A 15,532-nucleotide genomic window follows, 5' to 3' on the forward strand; every position below is an offset into this window, starting at 1 on the left:
AAGCACATAAAAGATTACAATTCTTCTTGAGTCTTGAATGCTCCTTTCCATGTTAGGGTTGAATAATTGTCCAAGGTCTCGTGCAAGGGGTCCTAATGAGTCTCTAAGTCCGATCCAATATCCTCTTCCATGTCTAAGAATTATCTTATTTTATTTTTTTTAAGTTTTAACCATTTTTAGATTCATTTTTTAGAATGGGATGAAGAACAATATGAATGTACAATGTATAATAGAATAAAGCAAAATAAAAACAAGTAAAATAAATGACAAAAATAAATGTTAGAAGTTAGAAGCGGAAAATTAAGAGTTAGAAGTTAGATTGTTAGAAATCAAGATTAAGCAAAATCAAAAGAGGAATTATAGGAGAACCACAATCAAATAGTAAATCTACAGCAAAATGTCCAAAGTATTAAAAGTCATATCAAATTAATTCTAAAAATAAACAATTAAACTCATTATCTAAAATCACCAATTTAAAAGTAATATCAAATTAATTCTAAAAGTCAACAATCAAAATTTTAATAGAAATCAAATTAAACCAAGATTCTAACAATTAACCAATCGAAATAAAAATTCCACCTATTAACAACTCATATGAATTATAAAATATCTATCCAAATCAATTCTAAAGCAATTATCTAATTACATCAAAATTACTCTAACAATTATGCAAAAAAAATCAATTCTAAATCATTCTAAAGACAACTATCATAATCAAATTAAATCTAAACAATTTACAAAATTAAATCTGACCCTAAACCATTAACACCATATCAATTCTAAACAATTAATCAAAAATCTCTCAAAATTAATCAAAACAAAACCTAAAATATTATCAAAAAATTATAAAAGCAATACTCTAATAATATCTAACGATCATCAAAATTAATATTCCAAAAATATGCTAATCCTAAACCCAATATTAATCTAATTATCCTAAAATCTCTAAACTATATCCTATTTAACATAAACCATACCCTAATTAACTAAAAGGATTAATTAAAAAAAGGTAACTGGATCCAACCAAATAGAATCGGGCTTGGAATGTTGGAAAAGATGAAAGGCCCAACCACAGGGGTTTGATCCAGCCAAGGGGAGTATGAAGCATCAAATTGCTTGGACCTAAATGGAGGTCCAAGGTGAAAGATGAGAAACAGCACGGAGGCCTCATGTATCCTCCATCAACTTCACATGTTCAACATCTTCCGCTCACCAGAAGAAAAGAAAAACAAGTCGTGGAGTCTTAGCCGCGCCGATCACCGGCAGCGGCGATGTCGCGCAGTGACGCGCTTCGAAGCGGACGCCTCAACCACGATCTAAACCACAGTTCCAAAAGCAATCAACGCGAATGAAAGAAAGTCACCTACTGGCGATGGAGAACACGGCGGATGCGTCAACGACGTCCGCTTCGAAAACAAAGACGAAACACAATTCGAATTTGCAATTTCTCGTTCTTCTGTTGAGATTTGTTGCTCGAATACTTTGGTTACATTCGCGGACTTCTGTTCGCTACACGAGAACTCTAAATGCCGTTGGAGCCTTTCGGTAACGTGCCGTAAGTTCCTTCTTTCTCTAACTCTCTTCGCTTCCTATGCGCTTTAAGCGGCCTCTTCCTCAATTTTGTTGTATTGTCGTTGCTTTCTGAGAAAATCTTGTGATTCATTGTGCAAGAGTGTGCAACGAGAGAGGTGGCGATTGGATTCTTGTTGATAGGTAGCAGAAGAAGCTTAAAGAAGAGTTTTGGTTATGGAGGTTTAGCAGGTTGCAGAGTTTGTTAGAAGGATTGCGGTTGAGAGTGGCCGTTGACGGTGGATTACGGTTTTCTGTTAGCAATGCGGTTACGGAAGATTGAAGAAGAAAGAGAAGAAGAGTTTGTTGGATGGTGATTTTTTTCCAGAGGAAGAAGACAAAGTTTTGAAAGCCTTCGCTTCAATTTATAGAGTTATGGGATTGATTTTCTGTTGCGTTCTCATTCTGTTTTCGTTTACGCTGTTGCCGCATGTTTCCTGGCTTATGAGTTCATGTCTCTTGCGCGTCTTAAGCCTTCCGCTGAGGTTTTGTTTTGCAGGTGGCTCACGTTGTAGCTTGGAGTTTTCATGTCGTAGCTGCCGTTAAGTGGCTTACTTTGAGTTTTGGCTTTGTGCAGTGCACACGTGCTTGTAGCAGGTACTTGGAAGCCTTGCGCTGCAGTTCTGTTGTGGAATAGCTGAGTTTAGCAGCTTGCAGCGTTTTGGCCTTGCGTACGGCTTGGATGCTGGTTTGCTTTGAGTGTGTTGGCTTGTCGTTTCGGTTGTTTTGCTTGTAGTTTAGCTGCGTTTCTGTTTCAGCTTTGCAGCTTGTACCATTGTGTTTCTGTTTCAGCTTTGCATTGCAGTTTTGTTTTTCATGCTGCGTTTAGCAGCCTGCAGCGTTTTGGCATGTGTAGTTCACGCTGCTACTTTGCTTGTGTAGCGGTAGCAGCAGCATTTGAACCCCTCTTTTCTTTTGTTTTATTTACAAGTGGTAATGGATAAAAATGTAATGAATATTAAAACATGGTAAATGAAAATGGATTTAGAAAAACGGTTTGGTTAATTGGAATGTGATTAATTGGGATATTAAGAATGAAATTGGATAATGATGGATTAAATTGGATTTTTGATTTAATAATGGATATGCGTTGATATGGTTTAAATGCATGAATGGGTGTAGCACCTCAAATTTGCACCTATCATTATGCGTACATTTTCATATTAGGTCATAGCATATCATGATCCATTGCATAGCATTTGCATTGTTCCCGGTTGCCTCAAGTGCAGACAGTCAAAGAATTAGGTCAAACTAATCTCCTGATCAGTCAATCAAGCAAGCGAAGGAATTTCTCATTGAATCAAGGCCTTGGGGTTTGTCCAACAAGTGCACATGGCTTGGAGGTCTATTTGAAGTATTTTGGTCAAGGGTTGAAGACTTGGAGATCATCAGTTCATACACAGACAGTCCAAAACCCTAAAAAAGGTCAACTGTCAGTCAAAGCAGTGGATGGTGGTCATTCTTGTGGAATTTGGGCACCATGGTCAATAATCAAGAGTTCATACAACTTGGGACATCATTTGAAGTCAAATTCTCAAGGAATTAGGGTTTGGAATTCATCAGTCAATGCATAATCAGACAAAAACCCTAATAGTCAACTGTTGGTCAACCGTCCATTTAATCAGTGATTGGATGATTGGAATTGGTTTGTGAGAGTTCATTCATGTCCAAATAGTCATCATACATCACGCCAAACACCATCATGGAAGAATTTGAAGCCAGATCATGAATTTCCCAAAATGGAAACTGGGCCTGTAACTGAAACCTGCCATAAATGGAAAGTCTTGATCCTCAAACTTACATTTTGATACAAGCCTCAAATGAATTTTTGCCCAACATGAAAGTTGAAGATCTTGTTCTCCCATTTCCAAAAAGTCATAGAACTCTCAATTCCCATGTGTGGTTGGCAAGTTATGATCGAATCGATTTCAGAAAATCTTGAACTTCAAAGGGCCATATCTCCCAAACCGTTTGGCCAATTTTGGTGGGGTTTTTTCCTACAAGTCACATTTGATCCCCTCTTTCCAAAAATATAAATTTCATGAGCCAAAACTTCACCAATCAAAATGGCATATTTTGACCTTTTTCATTTAAATGTAAGTTTGACCAAGAGTTGACTTTTTGACTCAAACATTTTTTCAACATTTGGCCAATTGGAACAGCTCATAAATATCATTTTAAGTGTGTTTGCAAGCTCAAATTATGCAGCACATGTGAATCATTGCTTAGTTGCTTGGAATTTGCAAAAAAAGGACACTTTCATCATGCTAAACCATGCTACTTCATACCATGCCTTGTACCTCAAAAGGACAGCAGCATTATGCATCATTTACTGTCATTTGAAGCCTCATTTGCAGCCTAAAAAATCAGCAAAACAAAGGCCATGCTTGCTTGCTTGATTTTGGAGAAAAAGTACAATTTGCAACCATACCTATCCATACTTTCATGAGCCATGCTTTGTACTCTAAAACAGAATTTTAGGAGATGATTTTCTGTCACTTAGTAACCCTAGTTGCTGCCAAAAAACCACAGAACTTCACTCATGCAAAAACTCATTCTTGGCCATTTCTCAAAATCTGCCAAAAAAAACTTCCAAAGGACTAAGCCTTGCCTTGCCTAAAACAACATCCATACAACCTTTTGAACCTATTTTCATCACCATTCTTCATCTGTAAGAGGGTTTTGGGGACTGTTTTTGTAAAGCATCATCAATGGCAAAGTTTGGTTAAACCTATTTCAAGCTGTTTCAAGCCCAAGCATCTTCACCATTCATCATTTAGAGCATAAGTCTACATCTGTTTGAGCTCATAACATCAAAACAACAACTGTTTCACTCATTTCTTCAAAATCAAGTAAGATATCAAATCTCTCTATTTCTAAAATCATGAACTACATCTTGTAGATCTTTTTGCCATGAGCTTACTGTGCTTTGAATCGAAGGAAACGGTTGAGAATCGAGAAAGAAATTTGAAATCCAAATTTGATGTTCATTTACATTTTTACTTGATTTGTCCATTTTAGCATGATTTGGGATTAATGGAGTTTGGTTTAGGTTTGAACATGTTTAGATGCACATATTGGTGTTTTTACATTTTAATTTGAAAAAAAAAAAGAAGAAAAAAATTCAACCTGGTTGTTACTGTAATGTGTTTATGCTGCTGTTACTGTAATGTGTTTATGCTGGCTACTGTAATTGGTTTTTCTGCTGCCTTGCCTTGTTTCTAAATTAAATTCCAAAAGGCCTGGGGCGAGGGGGATTCGAACCCCAGACCCTTGCTTCAAATACCAAATGTTTTACCACTGGGGCGCGATGCCAATTCAATTATTAAATGCCTTCTAAAATATATATTTAAAAAGGAGCGCTGCTACTGGGCGCGTTGACCGGGGCGTTGACCCCCCCATTGTTTCTTTATTTATTCCATTAATCCATTTAATTTTCAATTTTTATTTCATTTAAATCACTCAAACTTACAAAAATCATAACTTGTTCATTTTTAATCCAAATTTAATGGGATTTTTTGTGTTGTGTCCATCATGATCTCTACTTTTTTATCATTATTTTTCCAGAATTTTTGGATGAGTGGTTTTTAAATGGCCTTAGGGTTTATGACATGTGACCAAATTTTGTACACTTTGCCAAATCAATTGTGAAATAATGAGAATGTATCCAATGGCTCCCAAATTTTTTGTGCTTAAACTAGACACATTCATGGTGATTTTGGTATAAAGTTTGTGAATTTATCATTTGTGGTTTGTGAGATATGATTTTTTGAATTAGGGTGTGACAATTTGTGTCACACCATTGATGACCAACTTCATGATTTTCATTACCATGCTTCTTGACCTCCAATTGATCTGATATTTTGCATGAACCTACTCCTGTATGTCTAGTTTACATGTGAATTTTCTTGGATTTATTTGTGGCATTTCCTAATTGTTTGAGATTTTCTCCCCTGTCTAGTCATATGTTGACTTTTTGTGACACTTGTTCCTATTTCATTTGTGAAATTCTCATACTTTATTGGATGGACATGAAATTTTACATGAGATAGCTAGACATCCTCATCTTTGCCATGGTTTTGATCCCATTCATTTATCATATGCTATCACTGATTTATGAATTTTCTAAGTTGATGCATGTTTGGTTGACTTCTTTGAACATGTTCAAAATTGCTTTGACTTTCTTATTTTCATTGACTGCCTTCCACTTGTCCAAATGAGATGAAATTTGACATGCTTACCATGCTATGGGTTGTGATTGATCATGATTTATTTGGTGATTTTTGGAAATGTTTAAGATTGCTTTTGAGTTAAGTCTTGCTGTTGACTTCTATGAGCTTCTATTTGCTATACTTTGACCTAAATGGTTCATGAAATGATGATGATGATTGATATGAATGTGAACCCAATTGGTTTTGTTTCTTAATTGTTTGAACATGATTTTGGATACTTGCCTTTTGCTGTTTTGACTTTTTCATTCCTTTTTGACCCTAGGCTTGTCCTAGTGGTCCTGCTACTCACTTTTGAGCTTGTGATTTCAGGTTGACCATCAAATGGCCATTAAGACCAATTCTTTTGATTGAGCTTACTCAAGTATCATTGTCTAACCTGTTTGTTTTGTAGTTAGTTTGGCTAACATGCCTTAAGCTTTGTGCCTTGCACATCCACTTGCTTGTGTGGACTGGTAGATGTCTGCTTCATTTTGTTTTGTCTGACTTGTATACTAACTGTGCTTGACTGATTTCAGGTACTTTAGTTGCTTTTAGTTCCTTGTGAACTTTTTGCTTTGCTTTGCTTGTATAAGCAATTTGCATTGAGGTATGTCTCTTTGTCTTCATGTAGTCTGGAAGACCTGGCCTGTTACTTGGCCAGGCAACTGTCTGAAGTCCTCCTTAAGAGGCAATGTTTGTGGATGTTTAACTTTGTCCTTGCATAGAGTCAAAGTCCTCCTAAGTGAAGAGGCAATTGGTGGAAGGTAGGGATATGCAATCTATCCCCCACTATTCAGTGTGTCATCTGCTTTGCTCACACCATCGTGTTGATGCATTGCAGATACAAACCCAAGATCTTGTACAACTGTACAGTTGAGTCAGTTTTAATGTGTAGAAGGGTTCCCACTTTCTGAACCCACACATTCTTGTCTTGAGCTCTCCCAGGCCAGGGATAAGAGCTGTGAGGTCTCATCCTCACTTCATCCTTTCATCTGCTTCACCTTAGTCTCTCAATGGCAAGGTTAAGAGCAACATTCACCCCATTCCAGAGGTTTGTTTGTCAAGGTTGATATGACCCCTTGACTAAAACCTAACCCTTGTTTGAGCCACTTGTTTGTGTATAGCGTGTGCTATCTGTGCTTGTAGGATTGTTTGACTTGCTTCCTGTGCAAGTTAGGATAGTTTGACTTGCTTCCTGTGCAAGATAGGATTGTTTGACTTGCTTCCTGTGCAAGTTAGGATTAGTTTAGACTTGCTTCCTGTGCAAGTAGGTTTTACTTGGCTTGCTCCCTGTGCAAGTTAAGTGTGTGTGTGGCTTGCTTCCTGTGTGAGCCATGCTTAGGATAGGTTGGCCCGCGTGCCGTTTAGCTAGAAACCATAACTTAGGGTTGATTTTGCATGACAACATCTAGGCTCGAGTCGTAGTCTCCCTAGAGTTGTGTCTCCCTCTGTTATCTGGTTAGGCTAGATCCTTGTCCCTGCGTAGGGGAACTACATCGTCCTGATCTTCATACCAGATGAAGTATGTAGGCAGGAGATTGAGCTGATCTCTCCGGGCGCCCTTTTCTTTTGTGTGTGTTGTTTGACCTTTGCTAGGCTCGAGTCCCCGTACTCCTTAGCATTTGCTGTCTGTTTGTGTGCGTTTGACAGTTATAGGCTGAGTCCCCGACTCCCTATCTATCTGTTGTGTTGTTTAGGTTCGGACGTCAATGTAAGTCCAGTGATTGGCATTTGGGCTCCACGTTTGCCTCTTTGCGTGTGTTTAGGTTCGGATGCTGACATAAGTCCAGCGATTGGCAGTCGGGCTCCACGTTTGCCTTTGTCTTGTTTTGTTTGTGTGCGTGTCAGCCGAGCTACGAATGCTCTGATTCTTCTCTCGTCCGAGAAGATACGTATGCATAGGATGCGATATCCTAGCGAGCATGTGTCGTTTCCCCAGTCCGAACTACTTCGACTCTGATGTCTATGCCTGATGGACTAAGTAGGCCCAGGATGCGATATCCTGCCGAGTTCAGTCTCAGTCAGTCTCTTGTGTTTCTTTCAGCCAGTGTGTGTGAATATTTGAGCAGTGTTTAGCAACCAATTTTCCTTTCTAGTGTGCGTGGATCCCGTAGAGTACTACGGATGCGTAGGGGTGCTAATACCTTCCCTTCGCATAACCGACTCCCGAACCCATCCTCTTTGGTCGCAAGACCATGTTCTTTCCCTAGGTTTACTTCGAGCGTTTCCTTTCCCTCTTTTGGGATAAATAACGCACGGTGGCGGCTCTGTTGTTTCTTTCTTTTCCCGCCGGTTTTTCGCGTGATGCGACAGCTGGCGACTCTGCTGGGGAAATAGAGAAGTTGACCTATGCTGGTCCATCTTCCCTGAGCGAGTCTCTCCTAGCGCTCTCTAGTTTAGGGCTTGGTTGCTTTGTGCTGTATTTATTTATTGCATTCATTATTTACTGTTTGCATTCATTGTTTATTGTTTGCATCTGTGTTTGCATTAATGTTTGCATTTATTCATCTGTTCACCTGGCTGGTTGTTTGTTTCTCTCTGTGTGGGGGGGGAAGAGTCAGTTGAGGTAAAAGGTCCAATACCCAGACCATGAGTGCAATCTAGGATACCTAGGAATAGAGTGATTCATGGGAAGCGGGTGGTATGGCGCCACTTAGCGGAACATTGATATCACGAGCAGTTCAGACCCTGGTGGGATGCTGTCGTTACATACTTCGGGTGTGTATATGATAGTATTCTGCGAAAGGTTATTTATGCTGCGTTTCTCTCAGCCTTACCCTGGCCTAGACTACACCCGTGAGTGGGGAAGGGTTATTTCATTACAGGTACCGTTGGTGACTCGGTTCTGTTGGTGACTTGGTTCTGATGGTGACTTTGTGTTCAGACAGTGTTCAGTTGACCTTAAGTTGGATTTATGTTCTGATTTTGACTGAAGCTCCGACCTAGTGATCAGAGATTGCACAACCAGCCAGTCCAGTCTGCATCATGTGCATCATAGCATATTTATTTTTCAAAAGAAACGCATTGAAAAAAAGAAAATGAAAAAAAATCAAAAAAAAAAGAAAAAAAACTAATCTCTGCATGCATATCATTTCTCAGGTACATTCCAGAGCTTGTTCACTGATAGAGATGGCAACAGTCCCAGAGTTGAAGCGGAAGACTTGTTCCTACAGCTTTCACCGTGAACCTTTGACGTCTCTGATTGAGTTGAGCAACCTTGTGACCAGTGGTAACCAGAGGGGGTTTGTTGACCAGTATGGAGATGTTCTGACACTGTTGAAGATGGTAGTCGATCCGGTGCCGTTGCAGACTCTTCTACAGTTCTACGACCCAGAGCTTCGTTGTTTCACTTTCCAGGATTATCAGCTGGCGCCTACTCTCGAGGAGTACTCTATTCTGTTGGGTGTTCCTATTCAGCATCAGACTCCCTTCTTGGACGTCCCAAAGGAGGTCGACTTCAGATTGATTGCCAGAGCTCTCCGGTTGAGTGTTGAGGAGGTTGGTAAGAATTGGAAACCCTGTGGGGATGTTGTGGGATTGCCTTTGAAATTTCTGTTGAGGGTAGCTAGAGAAGAAGCAGAGAAGGGAAGTTGGGAAGCCTTTCATGCTCAGTTGGCCGTCATGATCTATGGGATCGTCTTGTTTCCGAGTATGCCGAATTTTGTTGACTATGCTGCAGTCAGCATTTTCATCAGAGGGAATCCAATCCCTACTCTTCTAGCAGATACTTACTATGCCATTCACAGCAAGCATGGTAAGGGTGGAGCCATCAGATGTTGTCTACCTCTTCTGTTCAAATGGTTCATGTCTCTCCTGCCAGCCAGTGGACCATTTGTGGATACCCAGAGCACTCTGAAGTGGACTCAGAGGGTTATGTCTCTTACCTCCTATGATATCAGGTGGCAATCTTACCGGATGGATGTGCGTAACGTCATTATGAGCTGTGGAGGATTCCGTAATGTGCCACTCATAGGGACTAGGGGTTGCATCAATTACAACCCGGTTCTTTCTCTTCGCCAGTTGGGGTTTGTGATAAAGGGAAGACCACTTGAGGCTGAGGTAGCTGAAAGTGTGTATTTTGAGAAGCAGAGTGACCCGGCTAGATTGGAGCAGATAGGGAGAGCTTGGAAGTCTATTGGTGTGAAGGATGGATCTGTCTTAGGGAAGAAGTTTGCCGTTGCTATGCCTGATTACACTGATTGGGTCAAGAAGAGAGTGGAAACTTTGTTGTTACCCTATGATAGGATGGAGCCGTTGCAGGAGCAACCACCTTTGATCCTTGCTGATAGTGTACCTGCTGAGCACTATAAGCAAGCCCTGATGGAGAGTCGCCGTTTGAGGGAGAAGGAGCAAGACACCCAGATGGAGTTGTACAAAGCTCAGGCTGATAAGCTGCACTTGGCCCATCAACTCAGGGAGGTGCAAGGAGAAGATGCTAGCAGACTGAGAAGTAAGAAGAGATCCTACGAGGAGATGGAGAGTATGTTAGATGCAGAACACCGGGAGCGCTTGAGACTGCAGAGAGCAGAAGCCAGTTATCAGAAGAAGATCAGAGACTTGGAGAAGCAACTCAGAGACAAAGATGCTCAGTTGAAGAAGGAGATGGAGTTGAGACAAAGATCAGAGGACCACCTTGGAGGAGAAGTCTTGGAGCTCAGAAGACAGTTGAAAGAGAAGATCACTCCTTTACCAGATTGCTCAGAATGCTCGCTGTTGATAGACCAGTGCCATTACCTGAAGACCCTCATTCCGGAAGACCGTCTGTCTTAGTTTGTATCTCTGATTGTATTTTGTTGAGAATCACCTCCAGGCTTGTTGGATGGGATTCATTTGCGTGTAAGCCATCTCTTGGATTTTTTTTTGACGAGAATCACCTCCGGGCTTGTTGGATGGGATTCTTTTTCTTTGTACGTTGTTTATTCAGATATTCTGTTGACATTGGTTGTATGCCTTTTTACCCTTATGTGTATATAAGGATGTCAGTATTTCCCTGCATCTGTTTGTTCTCTTGTTGCTGCAGGTTGCCATCTTTTCAGGATGGGTCAGGCTCTTTGAATGCCTGAGAAATGAGCATATCATATGCATCATACGCATCATTAGCATCATACTCATATCATTTTGCATAACAGGTGTTCTTGATCGTGACTTCTCACTCTTGGTTCCTGTTCAGGCAGGATAGCTGATCAACGTCCGCACCGCTACTTAACAAGACTGAATCGACAGAGAAGTATGGATCAATTTCAAGCTGAGTTGGCTGAGATGAAGGCTAGCATGGCCCAGTTTATGAATATGATGCAAGGGGTTGCACAAGGTCAAGAAGAACTTCGAGCTATGGTTCAGAGACAGGAGGCTGCGAATCCACCGATCAACAATGCTCCGCCAGAGGGAGGCCCGGTCAATGATAACAATGTTGCTACTGCTGTACCCGTCAACAACTATGCTGTAGGCGATGAGTTGGGGGGTATTCGAATCAACGGTCAACCTATTGTTCCAGATGCCGCTAATGCCAGAGTAGTCCGTGCTCCGGCCCGTAATCCTGTTCCGATTGTTGACAGACAAGAAGATATGTTCTCTCTGCTCAGTGAAGACGAAGACATTCTAGGAAGGGTTAATGAGAGAGATCGTAAGGTTGAAGCTCTTGCTGAGAAGATTCGTGCTATGGAAAGTCAAAATTCTCTCGGTTTTGATGTCACCAATATGGGGTTGGTCGAAGGTTTGAGAATCCCTCACAAGTTCAAAGCACCGTCCTTCGACAAATACAACGGTACTTCTTGCCCTCGCACCCATGTGCAGGCTTATTATCGAAAAATCTCTGCGTATACTGATGACGAAAAGATGTGGATGTATTTTTTCCAAGATAGTCTATCTGGGGCTTCCTTGGACTGGTACATGGAATTGAAGAGGGATTCGATCCGATGCTGGAGAGATCTGGGTGAGGCCTTCTTGAGGCAGTACAAGCACAACATGGACATGGCACCGAGCCGGACTCAGCTACAGAGTCTATGTCAAAAATCCAATGAAAGCTTCAAGGAGTATGCCCAGAGGTGGCGTGAACTGGCTGCTAGAGTTCAACCCCCTATGCTGGAGAGGGAGTTGACAGACATGTTTATTGGTACTCTTCAAGGTGTGTTTATGGACCGGATGGGGAGCTGCCCATTCGGTAGTTTTTCTGATGTTGTCATTTGTGGAGAGAGGACTGAGAGTCTAATCAAAGCTGGTAGGATCCATGATGCTGGTTCCTCGTCTTCATTAAAGAAACCCTTCTCTGGGGCACCTCGCCGTAGAGAAGGAGAGACCAATGCTGTACAGCACAGAGGGGGTGTGTACAGAACAAATGCTAACAGAGATCAATATCGTCCAGTGGCTGCAGTGACTATCCCGACACCTCAACCTCGTCAACAACAACAACAAAGAGTTCAACAACCGCAACAACAACAACAACAACAGCAACGTCCTTATCAGCCAAGACAGAAATTGCAGGCTGATAGAAGATTTGATCCTCTGCCCATGTCTTACACAGAGTTATTACCCGAACTACTCAAGTTGGGGATGATTGAGTTGCGTACAATGGCTCCGCCTACAGTGCTGCCTCCTGGCTATGATGCCAATGTTAGATGTGACTTTCATTCTGGGGCACCAGGCCACCATACTGAGAAGTGTCGAGCTCTCCAGCACAAGGTTCAAGATTTGATCGATGCCAAGGCGATCAACTTCGCTCCAGTGCCTAATGTCGTAAACAACCCTATGCCTCAGCATGGTGGGCATAGAGTGAACAATATTGAGGGGAAAGAAGCTGAAGATCTGGTTGTTAATGTTGATAGTGTTCAGACCTCTCTGTTAGTCGTGAAGGGTCGTCTGCTGAATGGGGGTGTCTACCCGGGCTGTGATGAAGATTGTTTGGGCTGTGCAGAATCTGAGAATGGTTGCGACCAGTTGAGAACCGGTATCCAGGGTATGATGGATGAGGGTTGTTTGCAATTCAGTAGGGCTATAAAAGATCGTGGAACAGCGTCAACTATCACCATTTACTTTAAACCGTCTGAAGAACGTGGACAAAGGGTTGTCAGTGCACCTGCAGCAAATGGTACCCCAGTTACCATTCCCGTGCCTGTAACCATTAGTGTTCCAACTACTATCGTTGCGTCTGAAAGAAGGGCTGTTGAGAATAGTAGAGCTGTGCCGTGGAAGTATGATAATGCTCACCGCAGTTACAGAAGGGCTGAAAGTCAAACAAGACCAGTGAATCAAACTCCAGTGACAATTGGTTTACCGAATAGAGTTCCTGCAACTGTTGGTCCGGCTGTGGACAATGTAGGGGGTCCAGGAGGTTTTACCAGAAGCGGTCGCCTGTTCGCACCGCAGCCTTTGAGGGACAATAATGCTGAGGCTCTTGCCAGAGCAAAGGGTAAGCAAGCTGTGGTTGAGGAAGAACCTGTCCAGAAGGAAGCGCCTGAGGGCTCATTTGAGAAGGACGTGGAGGAGTTTATGAAGATAATCAAGAAGAGTGACTACAAGATTGTAGACCAGTTGAATCAGACTCCGTCCAAGATCTCTATACTTTCACTGTTGATGTGCTCTGAGGCACACCGTAATGCCTTGCTGAAGATGTTGAATCTGGCTTACGTACCTCAAGAGATTTCTGTCAATCAACTGGAGGGTGTGATGGCCAATGTGAGCACCAGGCATGGTGTAGGTTTCACCAACCTGGACTTACCACCTGAAGGGCGAAACCATAACAAAGCCTTGCACATCACCATGGAGTGCAAGGGGGCAGTGTTGTCTCACGTATTGGTAGACACCGGGTCGTCGCTGAATGTGTTGCCTAAGCAGATTTTGAAGAAGATTGATGCGGAAGGGTCTGTGCTTACTCCCAGTGACCTGATCGTTCGTGCTTTCGACGGCTCCAAACGTTCTGTGTGTGGAGAAGTTACTTTGCCTGTGAAGATAGGTCCTGAGGTTTTCGATATCATCTTCTATGTTATGGATATCCAGCCCGCCTACAGTTGTTTGTTGGGGCGTCCATGGATTCATGCAGCAGGGGCAGTCTCGTCGACTCTCCATCAAAAGCTCAAGTATGTCTGGAACGGTCAGATTGTGACTGTGTGCGGTGAAGAGGAGATTCTGGTAAGTCATCTATCCTCATTCAAATATGTTGAGGTGGATGGCGAGATCCACGAAACCTTATGCCAGGCGTTTGAGACTGTGACTCTTGAGAAAGTGGCATACGCTGATCAGAGGAAGCCGGGTGTTTCAATCACTTCTTACAAGCAGGCTAAGGAGGTTGTTGATTCTGGCAAAACTGAAGGTTGGGGCAAGATGGTGGATTTGCCGGTTAAAGAAGACAAATTTGGTGTTGGTTATGAGCCTCTCCGAGCAGAGCAGAATGGTCAAGCGGGTCCGAGTACCTTTACCAGCGCTGGGCTGATGAATCATGGCGACGTCTCTGCAACCAGTAGTGAAGACTGTGACAGTGATTGCGATTTGGACAACTGGGTTCGCCCGTGTGCACCAGGGGGGTCTATCAACAACTGGACGGCTGAAGAAGTGGTTCAAGTTACTCTTCTGACAGAGTAATTTTCTGTTGTTTTGTCATTTTGCATGAAAATCCTACGTTCTGCCCAAGACGTAGTGATTCATTTTGTAGGGCCTCATCATGTTTTGAATGATTATCATTAATGAAGGACATTTTTTGCAATCAAATTTTGTGATCCTTGTTTTTCTATTTTTCGTTTTCATTTTCTTTTTCAAAAAACAATATAAAAATGGCAATGTTTTTTGTTTTTTTTGTGACTTTTTGAACTCCTTTTTCTAAAACAAAGCATTAAACATGCAGAAGCGATCTTATGGCATTCACTATGAACAGTTCTGTTATGGCTCAGTATGATTTCGATAATCCCATATACCAAGCTGAAGAGGAGAGTGAGGAAGACTGTGAACTCCCTGCGGAATTAGCCAGATTGCTGAAGCAAGAGGAAAAGGTCATCCAACCTCATCAGGAGGAGTTGGAGGTTGTTAATTTGGGTTCTGAGGACGACAAAAAGGAAATCCAGATTGGGGCTACTTTGGAAGACTCTGTCAAGAGGAGGCTGATTGAGATGCTGAGAGAATATGTGGAAGTGTTCGCCTGGTCGTACCAAGATATGCCTGGTTTAGATACAGACATTGTGATGCATCGATTACCCCTTAGAGAAGGATGTCCTTCAGTCAAGCAAAAGCTGCGCAGAACGAGCCCTGACATGGCAACTAAGATCAAGGAAGAGGTTCAGAAGCAATGGGATGCAGGTTTTCTGGCTGTTACGAGTTATCCCCCGTGGGTTGCCAACATTGTTCCCGTGCCGAAGAAGGATGGTAAAGTCAGAATGTGTGTCGATTACCGGGATCTGAACAGGGCGAGTCCGAAAGATGATTTCCCATTACCTCACATTGATGTATTGGTTGATAATACGGCTCAATCCTCGGTATTCTCTTTCATGGATGGTTTCTCCGGATATAATCAGATCAAGATGGCGCCAGAGGACATGGAAAAGACGACGTTCATTACACCTTGGGGCACGTTCTGCTATAAGGTGATGCCATTTGGGTTGAAGAATGCTGGTGCTACCTATCAGAGGGCAATGACGACTCTCTTTCATGACATGATGCACAAAGAAATTGAAGTATACGTAGATGATATGATTGCGAAGTCGCAGACAGAAGAGGAGCACCTGGTTAATTTGCAGAAGCTGTTTGACCGGTTGAGAAAGTTCAAGCTG

General features: G+C 42.1%; 1 long non-coding RNA gene across 1 annotated transcript; it reads left to right on the top strand.

The window, feature by feature from the left end:
- Window positions 1-1,057: 1,057 nt before the first annotated feature.
- LOC127086432 (uncharacterized) lies at window positions 1,058-2,477 on the top strand. Its single transcript, XR_007789479.1, has 2 exons — window positions 1,058-1,555; window positions 1,674-2,477. It is a non-coding gene; the product is annotated as an uncharacterized LOC127086432 (long non-coding RNA).
- The last annotated feature ends 13,055 nt before the right edge of the window (window positions 2,478-15,532 follow it).

Source organism: Lathyrus oleraceus, chromosome 5 (genome assembly GCF_024323335.1).
Source record: "Lathyrus oleraceus cultivar Zhongwan6 chromosome 5, CAAS_Psat_ZW6_1.0, whole genome shotgun sequence".
Taxonomy (NCBI): Eukaryota; Viridiplantae; Streptophyta; class Magnoliopsida; order Fabales; family Fabaceae; genus Lathyrus; species Lathyrus oleraceus.